The sequence below is a fragment of the Neofelis nebulosa genome, chromosome 8 (assembly GCF_028018385.1).
Source record: "Neofelis nebulosa isolate mNeoNeb1 chromosome 8, mNeoNeb1.pri, whole genome shotgun sequence".
Classification (NCBI taxonomy): Eukaryota; Metazoa; Chordata; class Mammalia; order Carnivora; family Felidae; genus Neofelis; species Neofelis nebulosa.
The window spans coordinates 32,170,027-32,186,238 of record NC_080789.1 but is presented as its reverse complement, the minus strand read 5'-3'; the positions used below and the strand labels follow the sequence as shown (position 1 = coordinate 32,186,238).

General features: G+C 35.7%; 1 long non-coding RNA gene across 1 annotated transcript; it reads left to right on the top strand.

The window, feature by feature from the left end:
• The first annotated feature begins 930 nt into the window (after positions 1-930).
• On the top strand, positions 931-7,301 carry LOC131483956 (uncharacterized). The gene is made up of 3 exons (XR_009247958.1): positions 931-1,113; positions 4,468-4,546; positions 6,876-7,301. It is a non-coding gene; the product is annotated as an uncharacterized LOC131483956 (long non-coding RNA).
• Positions 7,302-16,212: the final 8,911 nt, after the last annotated feature.

Here is a 16,212-nt window from a genome sequence, read left to right as displayed (position 1 = left end):
ACTTCTTTGCAACTAGCATTTAATACCAGTGCTTTTATGGTTTATGATGTAACATTTGTTTCTTTTTATTCAACAGAAAAGGTCAATGTGACTAATAATTACAACTACGACTCTGAGAGAAGAAGACTGTAATTAGACTATTTTTCAACAAATAATAAAGTGTCAGAAAAAGAAAGTGAATCCTTAGTGTCAGCAAAACTACTTTACATATATACAGGAAAAGTGATTCTTTCACACAGATGCATACTTCGGGTGACCTTCCAATAATCTAACTCAAATAATAAATATGCATTAAAAACACTATCAAGATATTCAAACTAAAGCAATGGTTCTCATCCAATGGTGATTTTGCCTACAAGGTGATTATTGGGCAATTTTGAAAACATTTTTGATTGCTACAACTGGAGGAGTACCATTGACATCTAGAGGGTAAAGGCCAGAGATGCTGCTAATAAACATCTTATGATTCACAGGAGAGCATTCCACAACAAAAAACTCTCCAGACCCACACACCATGTTGATTTTGAGAAACTCTGAGCTATGTCATAACACTTTCTGATTCTGATATTAATAATTTTTAAAGTATCCACAGTTATTATAGTTCTATAGTGAGGTGGTTGTATACTAACATTTGAGAGACATTTTTTTAAATGTTTGTTTGTTTTGAGAGAGAGAGAGCAAGCAGGGGAAGGCAGAGAGAGGGGGAGAGAGAAAATCCTAGGTAGGCTACACACTACCAGGGCAGAGACCTACACGGGGACACAGGGCTCAATCCCACAAACTGTGAGACCATGACCTGAGCCATAATCAAGAATCAGTGACTCAACCAACTGGGCCACCTAGATGCCCCTTCAGTGACATTTTGCAGCTGTTGTAGATTAAAAGAAAAGAATTAAAAAGAAAAAAGGAAAAAAAAAAGAATGAGGGGTGTTAGAATTCTTAGAACCCAGAACTCTGAGACAATACTGGGATTCCAGATATTAAATGTCATGTCATTGTCCTTTAAGGCTGTATAAGTTTGTTAAGATTGCCATAAGAAAAGTGCCACAGGGTGGATGGCTTCAACAGCTGAAATTTATTTTTTCACAGTTCTGGAGGCTAAAACTCCAGGAGGTTTGTTTCTTCTAAGGCTTTTCTCCTTTGTGTGTAGATGGCAGTCTTCTCCCTAAGTCTTCACATGATTTTCCCTCTGTGTGCCTGTTATCTATTCTCTTCTTCTAGTAAAAAACACTAGTCATACTGGATTAGAGTCCACACCAATGACTTTCTTTAAATTTAACTATTTTAAGCCCTCATCTCCAAAAACAGTCACATTCTGAGGCACTGAGGGTTAGAACCTAAACATATAAATGCTGAGTGGGACACAACTCAGCCATTAACAGGGGCATTGGCCTGTTTTTGGTCCAGAAGTCCTCCAGAGAGAGCACATCTAGTAGTCATTGTGCAAGCTTTCCAGCCTTTCTACTGCACTAGAGAGCAGGAAGGCATACACAAGCGAAAAGTAAGCCTTATCTGAATCAATCCATAATTTTTGTGAAATGACTGAATTTGCCTCAAATTTTTGCCAGAAATAGTTATAGGAACTCAAAAGAAACAAAAACCGTAACTTTGAATCACAGAACTAATTTGCATATATAAAACATTTCCTAAAGCAAACCAGAAATAGAAGAATGAGTTTTATGCAAGAATTATGCTGGCCATGTTGCCCAGAACACCACAAGCAGAGACCAGCACAATATATATTTGTTTACTGATACTATCAATGGAGAATATCCTTTAAAACTATATATACTCTATGGTAGCGTGCTTATAAGTTGCCTCCTACCCAGTCTCCAGACTTCTCTCTTACTACTTGTTGTCATGCATTTTATGATTCAGCAACAACAAATTATCAGTAGTCACATGCTCAGTTTATACTGTTTTCCTTCTCCATACAATGCCCTATTCTCTCCTTCCCTTCCCACATTCCCAACTAACCCTTCCTACTTCAAAACTGCACAAAAATAACTTAGAACATTTCTTTTTAACAGAAGGTAATATTTTTAAACAGACTAATTTAAACTTGATAGGTCGTACTGAAAACAAAATATATATATATATATATATATATATATATATATATGTATGTATAGGTGTGTATATGTATATACGTACATATGCATATGTATAAAGCCACATGTTCAAAAATATATGTATATGTGTATATGCATATTCATTTATCTATTCACAAATATTTATTATCTATTTTGTGTTAGGCCCCTTGTTAGGTGCTAGATATGTGATAACACAAGATATGCAATATTCTTGCCATCAAATAAAACATATTATTAGAATATATTATAGAATATGTGTAGTAAACAGTAGCTAACTCTCTTTCTTGAAAAGACAAATGGAGGCATAAAGCCAGTAAGTAAAGCAACAAGCAAAGCACTGACTTTTTTAAAAAATAGCATGTAAACTTGTTTTCTTCAAATAATTCTATTTAAATAATTTTTTTTGGAGGGGGTCATAAAATCAAGGTAATCATTTTAAACTCACTGGCATTCAAAACAAGTTTTCTTGGAATTTTGTGATTAATGAAGCAAATATTTTATAAGTTTCTTAAGAATGATGCATAATGCATGTATTTAATTTAATCATTAAATAGTATGGATTACTGACAACTATTCAGAGTGGGCAATTAAAGTTCCCATTCTGAAACTAAAACATGGCAAAGGAAAAAGCACTATATGAGCAGAGATTGTGAATTTGTCCAGACACCCATGCCTCTCCCAACCCCAGCTGAGGGTGTGACTCTACAGAAGGTAGCTAAGCAATTTGAATCCAGATCCTTTATCTATAACACGACAAAGTTGACTTAAGTAATTAGCATTTCCACTGAATTCCAAAATATTTCTATATTTTGATGAAAAAACAAATATTTTAAAATCTGTTTTTACCAAGTTTTTAAACTTGTTCTCTATATCAGAATTAGATACATAACCAAACCTCATATTTTAGAGGTCAGTAGTGAGCATATGACTTCGGGTTAATTGCTGTTATAAGGTAGCATAGTGTAAGATCTTTGAAAGTTTTGTCAGTAAAATAAATTAATAATTTATGAAGTAAATTATAAATATACATATAAATCTTTACTAAGATTATATATGCTAAGGTCATAGCAACCTCTGAAAATGTTGTATGACCAATTAAACAGTTAAAGTTCATAATTTTTTTTAACGTTTATTTATTTTTGAGACATAGAGAGAGACAGAGCATGCACGGCGGAGGGTCAGAGAGAGAGGGAGACACAGAATCCGAAACAGGCTCCAGGCTCTGAGCTGTCAGCACAGAGCCCGACGCAGGGCTCGAACTCACGGAGTGTGAGATCATGACCGGACCCGAAGTCGGACACTTAACCAACTGAGCCACCCAGGCGCCCCTCATAATGTTTTGTCTGTCAGATAGATTGACATAAATGGATTAAAACATGGGAGAAATCTTCACGTAGTTTAATCTTCCTCTGTTTTTCTTTGTTTAACTGTATCTCAAACTATGCACTATTTATATAGACTAGAAATAATTGAGGGGTAATAACTGATTAGCTTTCCTCAGCAGGACTTTGACCAACACATTAAATAAACTTGTTTAAATAAAGCAAATCCATAAAAGCAATAGAATAACCAAAGGAAAGATTGTAAAAGGTGGTAAAAACTAATGGCACTTGAATTATTATAGAACAAGAATAAACAAGGGAGTATGTGAAGAAAATAATTGAGGAAAATAGGTGTACTTTAAAATTACTTTGCATACAACTAATAGCCAACATTCTGGTTACTATCTTTAAATATGCAGAAAATAAAAGATGTATCTGCATCATATTTTACATTTTAGTCATGAAATTAAAAATGAGTGTCATATTTTAGATCTTGACTGTATATCCAGAGGAGTGGAAACAATATGATAAAAAAAAAAAAATCATTGGCCCAAAAAGCAAAACCATCTGGTAAAGTCATGAATGACTGAGTTGAACAGCAGGGGAGCCTACTGATAATCATTTTTGCAGTCAATTGAGAATTTTGTAGAGAATATATTAAAGAGTAGTAGTGCAGTGACCCAAATAAATTGCTTAAGAAAAAAAGTCAAAATCAGTTAACAAATATTTTATTCCTAACAAAATTGAATGCTTTTAAGAATTAGTAGGGAAAAATGCGTTTGTTTATTGCTTTGATGGAGCCATTTCCTCCAAATTTTAACAATTCTCCACTGAATTGTGCTTTTGATGAAATTCCAAGAGAATAGGAAAATTTCCTATGTCCTACTTTTAGTAAGCAAGAGATATTTGTTACTAATGCTTCAATTCTGAAACACAGAAGGATAAAACCAATCCCTAGCAATGAATACTGTGAAACTTTCTTTATAAATTAGTATTTTACACTGCTAACTGTCCTCAAGAAACCATTCTTCATCTCTCTCTTTTTTCTTAAGCAATAGAATGCTGTTATTTACAGCTTATGTGGAGTCGGGACACCCAGCTACAGACTTGATTTCCCATCCTTCACAGCAGGTATGTGAGGTCACAGTGTTATGTCTGGGTCAAAGAGGATGCAAGCACAAATAATATGTATAACTTCAGAGTAACTGCCTTGAAGATAAAGTCATTTGTTCTGAACTTCCTCTTTTCTCTTGCCTCCAATCCATGTAGAGTAGAACAATATCCTAGGTGATGACTGAACATCTAACTATGTCATTATCCTATGAGAAAACTATACCCATGAATGATTTTCTGTAGTAGACCTATTCCAGCTTTGACCTCTCTCTTCGGATAGAATATGAGAAAATTACTTTCAATCTTATTTAAAATAACTATAGTTTTGGTTCATTTGTTATAAAAATTTATCTTGTACCTCATCTCATAGAAAAATTTGGTAAGAAATGTGAGAAACTACAATAATAAAAACTCAAAATATTTGTTATTGATTTAGCAATTAGGTGAATGGTGGTGAGGAAACAGGGCTAGTGACCCATTTTATTCCAAGGAAAACTAACAGGAAACAATGCAATCTGCTATGCATTGAATGTGTCCTCCTCAAAATTCATATGTTGAAGCCCTAATTCCCAGTGTGATGGCATTTGGAGGTGGGGTCTTTGGGAGATAATTAAGTCATGAGGATACAGCCCTCCTGAATTAGAATAATGCCCTTTAAGTGGAGATATGAGAAAAATGGTCTATCTTCACCATGTGAAGATACAACAAGAAGACAGCCATCTGTAAACCAAAAAGAGAGCTCTCATCAGAATCTGATCATGCTAGCACCCCAGTCACAGATTTCCAGCCTCCAGAGCTATTAGAAATAAGTATCTTTTGTTTAAGCCACTATGATATCTTACTACCACGGCCCAAACTAAGATACAACCTGTGAGAAAACAGAAAGGAGGCAATGAATTGCTGAGTCTGTTGCTCTAGAAAAATGGATTGGAAGACTATTTCTAGTGGAAGCAAAGAAAGTATCAAAAATAGTTTCTGGGAGACCTGGCATGATGAATGCCTTCACCACAGACGTTAGACTCTTTTTATTCAATTTCAAAAGGGGCACTATATGTACATCTGTCTCAAAAAATGATATTTTATAATTATAAGACTCTTAAAATCATCTGTCAGACAAATCCAGATGCCAAATAAGTTAAAACCTTCAGTATTCAAACCACTACTCAAAAATAATTTATACACGTGGGAAATCAAAGTTAATGATTCAGAAAGTATTTCTGAATGTACCATTATATGCCCAAGATGGTACAAAGTCTTGAGGCCATAGAAAGGATAGGATATTGTACCTACAATCAAGGATATTTCACCCTTGTTGAAAATACAAAATTAATCAACTTTAAACAATTAAAGAAACATCTGCTATTAAAAATCAATGCTTCTGGTTATAATCTGATTAAAATTATTAGTGTTAATATGTGATTTTCTGGTGAATAAAAAATAAATGACTAAGACATAGTTCTCATGAAAAGAAATTATAATGTAGGATAGGGATGGGGGATTAGTGGTGGGATAGGGAAAAGAAAAATACAAACATAGTCTTACACACAAATACACAAATAAATAACATAGAGCAGATGTCAAAAAAGAATAAAATGTTATGTCAGGTCCATAGATAGATTGGGAAATTATAGGCACTAAGACCGGTCTTTGAAGAATGGCTAGGAATAGAAAACATTTACTCATCCATCCATTCAACATGTTTTTTGAACAGCTTTTATTATATACATGTTATGTTCCAAGTATTAGGCTCCTGTTCATGGCCACAGAATGTTCACTGACCAACAGATTAGTTCTGCAGTGCAGTTGCTCTGGCCAGATGCTGAGAAGACTCGGGTAAATCAGAAGGTATAGCCCTGCTCTCAAGGAGCTCATAGCCTAGAGGGAACCAAGTGAAGGAGAGGGAGAAAACTGCTGATAAAGATGAGGCAAAATGATGATCAGAGTCAAAAAAAGGATTGAATCAGGTGAGGAAGGAAGCAGTATAACCACATTCTGACAAATTAGGTGAAATACAGAAACAGAATAGCATTCAACAAGTAATTACTCTTATCAAAGACTGGTAATAATATACTATAAATAAAAATAAAAATAATGTTGGAGAAACCCTTATCTAAGAAGTGGAATTAGAAATTACATTTTTTTTTTATTGAGCAAGTACTTCTGGTCCCACACTCAACATCCATAGGTCAACCAAGTTTTGCTTTTTTTTTGTTTGTTTTTTTGTTTTTTTTCCTAAAAATGCTAATAATCGCATTTAGGAGAATTCCATTGACTAAAAGAATTTTCCATCTTATTATGTTGTGAATGATCTCATTTTATTTACTTATTTATTTATTTTGTTTAACAGGGCCTATGTATTATGATCAAGCAGTGGAGACTTTCCTTCACATACACAACTTGAAAGCCCTACTTGCACTGTAGCTGGAGTAAAGCAGACAATCGAGAGGGTCGCCAGTTTCCTCCAGGTCTTTGATTCTTGTCTATTTCCTCACCTCATGAACCCTGACTACTGACCAAACATAAACCTTGCAGAAACAGTCCTCAGAAAGCACTATTCTGACAATTATCAAGATAAGATTACACTAACAATCCTGAGAAGTTGGCACAAAAATGAGTTCAACCTTCAACTTCAAGTTTTGCAGAATTTAAATACAAAAACTGTTAACCCAAGCCAAACCATAAGGAGACATGTGTCTCTCTCCTCTCCTCTCCCAATAAGACACCAATCTTGTTTCAACCCAGGAAGTTAACCTGGTCTTTAGATGCTCCCAATGTACATCAGCTAAGTAAAGCCTGTATCTTTTCTTTGCATCACTTATATTTGGATAGCACAGAAATGTATTGATAAAGTTCACCCACAAAACAGCATTTAACATGTGATCAGTGGCTAACAGAGAAAGATGATCTGCTTTGCCCTCTTTCTATAACAGCAGACGTCTGGCCATGTAAACAAGTCACTCATTTGAAATATCTGAAGATGAGGACAGTTATACCAGTTCAGTCAAACTTCTTAATGTCTGAAGGTATGGCCTACCTTCTTAATGCTTGTATATGCTCAAGACCCATCCTCATCTCAGAAACAAGAAACTCATGGCAAATGCCAGTTGCACCTTGATTGTTTTAGTGTCTTCTCATAAACCCTAGCACCACAGCCAGATCCCACTCCAGAGTCACAAGAAGGATCTTCAGAACTTTATTTTCATTATTTTTTTTCTTTTGAGAGACAGAGACAGAGGGTGCAAGTGGGCAAGGGGCAGAGAGAGAGAGAGAGAGAGAGAATCCCGGGGGGGGGGGCGCAGAGACAGAGAGGGGGGGAGCAGAAAGAGGTGGAGAGAGAGAGAAGTGGGGCTCGCCCCAAGGGGGGCTCATGTTTACCCAAAGCAGGGCCTGAGCTCACCCAATCTGGGACTTGACCTCATGAGCTGTGAGATCATAACCTGAGCCAAAGTCAGATGCTTAACAACTGAGCCACCCAGGCACCCAATTTTCATTATTTTTCCATTCTGTTGAAAATTATTTCTACTTTTCCCTGTGAACCTTTCTCCTTTAAGTCCAGAGGATAATCTCTCATTTCTTTTGGATCTCTAAGTTCACTCCTCATCACAAGGTGCACCTTATATCATTATCACATTGTGTATTCAATTTAACAAATATTTCCAAACATTTATCGCAGGCATTATAGAAGATGAGCACTGTGAGATTTAGAGGGGATTTAACACACACAATGAATTTAAGGAGCAGAAAACGGAGACAGAAATGATGACATCTTGGGCAAAGGGAATAGCACTAGCTAAAGCACCAGGACTTAAAAGCCAGCAGTGCCTTACTGAAAAAGTACTCCACTTCGGCCATTTCCTTGAATATTTATAAAGATAAAAGGAAAATGAAACAATAAAGGTCATATTTTTTCCCAAGAGTCCTGAGAAGTTTGCATGTAGTTTAATAAATAATGACAAATGAATGTTTTTGAGAAGTGGTTAGTAGGTAAGATCAGTGTCTTCATTTTAGAAGATTAATATAAGTCATGCACAGAAAGAATTGGAAAAGAGTCATGAGAAAAAGAGACCAATTAGGAAGCTCTTGAAATACAGAAAAAAGAGAAACCAAAGGATTGTCAGAGATGTAAGCCCTGCAAAAGTTGACAACTTAGATGCTGAAAAAGAAAAAGAAACAGAAACAGAAAATGGTTTTGGATTTTGGCCTGAATGACAGACAGAACATTAGTCTTATTGGCAGAGATAAAGAAGACAAGAGGGAAAGCCAATCATGATAAAATCATGAGCTCTTTTTCAGGTATGTGTAAGTACTCAGAATTTAGGTCTATATCGAAAAAAATTACTTCTGTATTGTTTTCTGTAATCTGGTCTTTCTCCATAGCCTTATCCATTTCTGATCAGTGACTGGGGGGAAGATAACTAAATGTGCAGTCTAATTCAGAGATTCATTTGAATACAGTGTCTCTTAGATACAATATGCTCCAAAGATTGACCCTTACTTCTGGGGGGGAGGGGGTGGAGTGTGGGTTTTTACTTGTATGATATGGGAGAAGAAACATAAAATCCGCACTTTCCCCTCTAGCAGTTTCAGCAATGCCCTTTGTCCTCCTGGATTCTGGTTGTTCTGCTCTCTTTTGATGCTGAAGTCTATGGCTAATACATTTTAGAGGTCATGCTTTTGGCACAAACACTGCTTCTTGTGGTTTTCATACCTGCCTTTAACCTTCAACCTTGCTGTAGAAACCTCAGGTCTGCCTGAAACTTTTATCGGGCCTGCCTGATTAGAATCATTCTGTTTATAGTCCTCACTTGGTCCCAACAATAGTGACCCTCTTCTGGCAAGATCCATATGAGAACCAAGGGTGCCTTAGAAAAGCTAATCGTCAGAAGGATTTTTAATCTTAATAGGTTACACTGGCCAGTTCACTTTGAAACGGTTGTGCACCAATTTCTTACAAGACCCTCTACAAGTATCCTCCTCTTGAAGTTTCAAATGGGAAATGGGTCTCCCTCTGACTTTGCTAATATTTTCTCTATTCTAATGTACTTTCTAAAGCCTAGAAAAAGGAAAATATAGACCCACAAGTAGCGGCTTTATTTTCCTCTCTTTCTTCTTTCCAAAATCCACTAGGCCAAGACTCCATAGAGGGCAAAGTTATGCTCTAGATGTTACAAGAAAGCTCTGAAATGACTACTCCAAGATGAGTTGTTTATTTGCAAATATGGGGAATGTAAAAATAATGGAACCCTTCTCTCTAGAATAGCTACTAGTTTGATTTATCATTATGAGAGGAAACTGCCAACACTAACTTCAATGCCAAGAAACCTTCTTTAAAACATACTTCTTTATTCTTTTCTCTTTTTTTATTTTTTGGGCACTTTTCCTTTGCATTCCTTCTGTAACAAATCCCAATCTCTCCCAGGCATATTATTGCCTTAGGCAAACTAAGACAATGGTCTTGTACTCTGAAAGGCAAAATAAAAAAGTACATCAATAATTTTCAAAATATTGCCCCACTGCACATGTTCAGTTTAAACTACCTGCAGAACATTTAGGAAAGTAAATCCCCCTTAGTAATCCAGACAGATTTGTTTCCCCATTTTAACTTAGAGTGTAAGCAATGTTCTAGTTTTCATTTGGCCTCTTACTGTGATTAATCATCACTAATGGAGTTTGGCTGTAAACCAGGAGAAGTTTTTATACCTTTAAGCCCATTTAGTTTAAAGAATATACTTGGTTTCTTGGAAAATATGACAAGAACTTGATATATCCAATCATAATTTTTAAGTACCAAAAGTCCCATTACTCAACCTTATTTAATAATGGTAACTATCTTGTCATGCCAGCACTATAAATACTAGTGGAGAACATAGACAAACAGGTAATCAAACCTGGAAAAGTCAAAAGAGGAACCACAGGAGATAAATAAAAACAGTCACAGTCAAGAGTCAGATCTCACAGATACCAAGGTCAAGGCAAACACAGACCTAGAACCAGATACAAGAGTCAGAGCCAAAAGCAGCAGGAGAGAGGACAGACTGTTCATTAAGCCAGCTGGGACATGGGCAGGTTGGCCAAGAGACGAAAACAGCAAAAGGCCACCAGGCATCAGGGTAAATTAGTTTTGGGAAGCCATGGGGATGAGATAAGGATTTGGGATTGATATTCTAGTCTTTTTGTTCTCTTGGAACTGGTGTGGATAGCTGACAGGCAATGATCATTGTTCTTGTGGCTGAGGCTACTGCTCACATTTGCCTCACAGTAATCTCTCTGGAGACTCTGACATCTAACTGGGTAAGTCAGACTGGACTTGAGAAAATAAAATTTGAGATCCATATAATAGAGGGTCCAGAGTGTCTTCAAGTACAGATAACTGTTGGAATGGTAGTACCTTAAGCTGAGGGGTTTATGGAGATGGAATCAGAGTTCAGCAGAGCATGAAGGGAAGGTTAAGTAATTGCCTGGAACACTGAATTGAACCTATGCTGCCTGTGGATCTGAAGATTGAGGATACAGGAGTGAGTCAAATAAGATGTAAAGTGGCAAACTGGGTTGTGTTCAAGCTGAAGCAGTAAAAATCAGGAATCCGAACAGACTGACAAGAAACCTCTAGATGGCCTCAGTATCAGAAGATTTATATTATTAAGCAGGTTATTTTTCATTTAGAAAAATTAAAAATATATTTTAAAAATGGTGAAAGCCCAATTTCTACTTTATATAAGGACAGGACAGGTTTTATTTGTATCTAAACAACAGTAACTCATTAAACTCTTTCAGTGATGGTCGATGTCAATTCAAATGTCATCACTGAGCTCTTGAAATTCAAGTTAGCAGGAACTGAGCTCTTAATAGAGATCTTTAAGTGTTCTAAAAGTATTTTAACATTTATATAAATGCCACTTTTTTCTGAGTTACTGTCAAGGATATGAAGTCAGATCCCTTCCTCTACATACTTGTTACGTTTTCTTTTCTTAAGCCATCATTTCATATAGAGTATTTAATGATCTCCTTCATTCATCCAACACCTATTGATAAGCATTCAGCTCTGTGCTGCAGAAGCTGTAAAGACATATGACATATAGTCTGTGATTTCAGCATTTGCAATAAATATAATTGGAGATTGGGAAAGATTATATGTTAATGTTGCTGAATTCCATTTCTTCTAGAAAAGTAGACAGGTGTCAGGATTAGCAGCAGGTTTTAACAAAAAAACAAATCACACAGCCTCCATAGTAGCAATTAAAATTCCAAAGGGTCAAAACTGTGTACGTTGACAGGAAAAGGTTAGACTAAATACACAGAAGTGTAAACCTTCTATTTGCAGTTCAAAATGAGGTCTTTCAAATTGCTGAAGTATCATCAGCATGAGGTCCTTTATATGATGTGAAGAGATAGAGGACTTCATTTATTTCATTTATCTTTTATAAAAGCATTCATAAAGCACAATTATAATTTTTATGTTTGGTTGTTTATGTAATGCCTGATTTTCCCATTTGACTGTGGGTTTCATAAGATAGATACCACATCTGTGTAATTCATCATTGCATAGTCAGTTCCAGAAAATATCGTAGACATGGAAGATAGCCAGTAAAATATTTATTGAATGCAGAGAATTTGAGTAAAATTTTGGGACTGTAAATATTAGACAAAGTAGGCTCAAGTGAGCTCTCCAAATCCACAGTAGCTGGAATTATGTTAAGGGCAATGCAACTCTTGCTGAGTTCAAGGTCATCTTTATTTTGAGAAATATCAAGAGACCAGATTGGTTTCAAGGCCTCTAGAAGACTTTGATCCTTTTCAGGTCACCCATGACAGTAAGCACACAGGCATTTTCTGAGGGACCTTTGAGATAAAGAACACTTTTGAGAGCAGAGGGTCACCCTTGAGATTCTGCCTTGTTACACAGTAAGAAAGTCATTTAACCAGACAGCTTTGTAGAGGGTACCCAGTCCAGACTATTCTATGCTGAGTGAGGTTTCCTTCTTCCATAGATCAGCATATTCGGGTCAATGAACTGCCCTTCAAACTCTGAAGCATTTTCTAGTCCAATCTTGTTGGGGAGTAATGCTTTCTTTCCATTTTATATTCCTTTTTTCCATTGTCTTTTAGCACTAAGTTTTTATGTACCCTTCTAGAAAGAGCTTCAGACATCCCAGCAGGGGGTTGTATTACACATAAAATCATTGCTTAATTGACATCAGTTTTGGACCCCTGCCATTTGTTTATAACTTCTCGTTTTTGCCCTTCAAATGAACTGTATATAAACAGACTCAAAATAAACTCATTATGGAGTTGGAAGTTGAACATATGTCTGAAATGTCACAGCATTCTTTGCAACCAATGTAAGAGTGTCTATGGATTACAATTTTTATTTTCAATAATAAAAGCTTTTCCTTTGAAGCTAAGTTCTGGCGTTTAAAGCACAGCTCAACAAATTTTTGTTTGATACAGAAACACCATTTTTAAAAGTCTTATTTCCTGCCAATGTGGTACCACTGGGAATTTTATAATAGTTAAATGACACAAATATATGCCATAACTCTCTTAGCACAAATAGGTTTTTTAAGAGTTCAGCACCAATCTTTAGCTTTATTTGCCCATATTGCAGTGTCAATGGTAACATAAATCAAACATTTTCTAAATATATATGAGTAGATAGTTCTCAGTATAAATGGATTCCACAAATAATTATGAATGGAATTGCCTTTTCGAGGAAAGGAGAAACTTAAATGTCTAACATTAAAAAAAAAAAAAAAACCTTTGAGTTAAGACAGTTTATGCTTCAATTCCAGAATACTGGTTAATTTGTGATCCATATACTTATATTCAAAGATGCTTTGGAAGTTGAAGAATTTAGATTACTCGGATTTGTCTCTATGTTGCTTTGATAACGAATACCACCAAAATCCCAGTGGCATAATAAAACATAAAGTTTCTTTCTCACTTAAAGTCTGCTATCCAGGCAACCTTGATGTTGTGGCATTTCCTTCACAACTTCCGGTTTCAGACCTCACCAGAATAGGTGAGCATGGAAACCACAATACCAGTTCCTAAGTAGTTAAGCCTCACAGTAATTCCTATCAGTCCCATTCACAGGCTATTGAGAAGGACCAGTTATATAGTCCCACCATGCAAAGGGACCATGAAGTGTTCTCCATAACTTCAAAAAGGTAAGGAGAACTGGTGACATTGATGAACACTAATAATGTCTAACTCAAAACTCCATTGAAGCAAGACAGATTTAACTTAAAGCTACCCTTCTCTGTACAGGGTTGAATAATGTTCCCCAAAGTTCATGTCCACCAGGAACCTCAGAGTGAGACCTCATTGTGAAAAGGGTCTTTGAAGATGTAATTAGTCAAGATGAGTTTATACTGGATTGAGATGGGTCCCAAATTCAATGACTGATATCCTTATAAGAAGGTCTTTTGGAGACACAGAAAGGCATGTAGGCAGAACACCATGTGAAAACAGGCAGAAACTGGAAGTGATGGTTGAAGTGATACATTCAGATTTCAAGGAATAAAATGGATTGCCAGCAAACAACAGAAATAGACATGCAACAGATTCTTCCCCAGAGCTTCTAGAATGGACCAGTCTTGCCAACATTTTGATTCCAGACTTCTAGCCTCTAGACCCATGACAGAATAAATTTCTGTATTTTAGGCCAACTAAGTTGTAATAAGTTGTTATGCCAGCCCTAGGAACTAATAAGCCACCTCCAAAACAAGGTGGCAGGCAGAGAATTTAATCACTTCTTCTTTGTTCCTGATCTTCGGACACATGCCAGAGACACTGTCACACCAACTCCTCTCCAAGACTTGCCTTTATTTTAACCACTCATTATTTTGTCTTCAGAAAACAGTCATAAAACATGTTATACTGTATCACTAAAACTCAAGAAGACATAATTTAATGACTGACAAAAGGATCAGCCTGCTCCCCTTATGCTAATATTCTATTAACATATTTGCTCTGGAACTCTGGAAATTCATGAAGAATTTGATGTCTTCTGGAAAGCTAAGGACAATTGAAATAGTACTAATGATCTGTACAGTTTCTTGTATTTTTGCTGTTTCAGTAGCAATGAAGACGTTAGGCATATTGAGTTGGGGGCTAGAATTACAGTTAAACACTTAAAAGAATGTTAGAATTTCTGTTCCAAGGTCACCACTTAGCAATTTCACAAATGGCTAAATCAGGTGCCAAAAGCAGTTTGTAATAAAAACCAGGTCAATGGGAAAATAGAAGTGAAGTACTTAAATTATTTTTCCTTTTAAAGATGTTAAACACCCTGTAAGATACCATCTCGCTTCTTATGAAGGATACTTTATTCTCTACTAAAGTTGTAATCTTCCAGTAATAGATAAAATCATGCCATTTCCAAAGTGTTTTCAGGATATTTTGATTTTCTAGAAACACTTTTCCCCTTAATGTTTGCAATGAAACGGAAAGGAACCACAAAACACTGCAATTTCTATTACATCAATTTATTGACATTAATATTTAGTTTCACTTTGTAAGTGCAACCACCTTTGAAGCATGCTTATTGTTCTTTGCTGCATCTTATTTCAAACTCATTTCTAACAATGTTAGCATCTGAGCTTTTGTGGCATATCTAGTTGGTGGAAGAAAAGTCACTGAAATGGTCTATTGCAATACTGAAATTATACCAGGCATTATCTCTGTAGTACTGCCATGACAGTCATTTACATAGTAACTCGGAGGGTCTAATTCACTTCAATAATGTCCTATGATGGCCAAGAGCTGATGTATGAGCTCTGTATTGGGAATTACAATCAAATATATCATTTTAATGTACCCATATGGATACATATGTAATTCTGAAATCCATAATAACTAGTATCATATTATGAAACCTAGAATTTCCATGGTTATATTCCCATCAAGCCCACATGGTTTCCCTAATAGTGTAGTTTTTTTTAACATTGTAATACCCAGACTGGAATAGATTGAAATTATTCTTCGCCATGATTGTTATTAAGTGAAACGAGAGCATTAAAATGAGTAGCCCTGAGAAAGAGAGATCAGCTTTCTGATCTCTCTGTGTAATACAGTGTTTACTTGTTTTGAACTGTGGAGACCAGAGTCGGTCCCAATTTTCTTTATATAAATCACATAACTAGGCGATACATATTTTCTCCAATTTACACAACAATCAGCTGTTCTTCCATTTTTTCCAATATTTCACTCAAGTGAATGCTGGGTATTTTTTTTATCATTCAGTAGAATCTAAATTTTACATAACTCCTGTATAAATATTTACCAGGAAGAGTTTTCTTAAAAAAAAAGATTTTCTTTCTACATTATGTCCAAAATTTACTCTTATATTTGGTTTACACTGTGAGCTTTTATCTCTGATTTTTATGTAATGGGTTTGAATATTGTCTGTTTGATCATATCTCTGCCTCATATTCCCACTATGAAAGAAAAATCCTTAAGGTCAAGAATGACTAACAAGATAGAGTCTATGCCTCAGCCTTGTAAGACTTTTTTTTTTAATCTCATGATCCTAATGACAGTGACTGGAGTGATAATGGTAAAAATATCTGGCTCCTTGTTTGTTGATTTTACAAGATTATAATATGACAAAAGTAAATGTAATTATGTTTGAGTGACCTCTGTACACCCTTACTGAAGAAGGCACATACAGTACCTGACCTCCT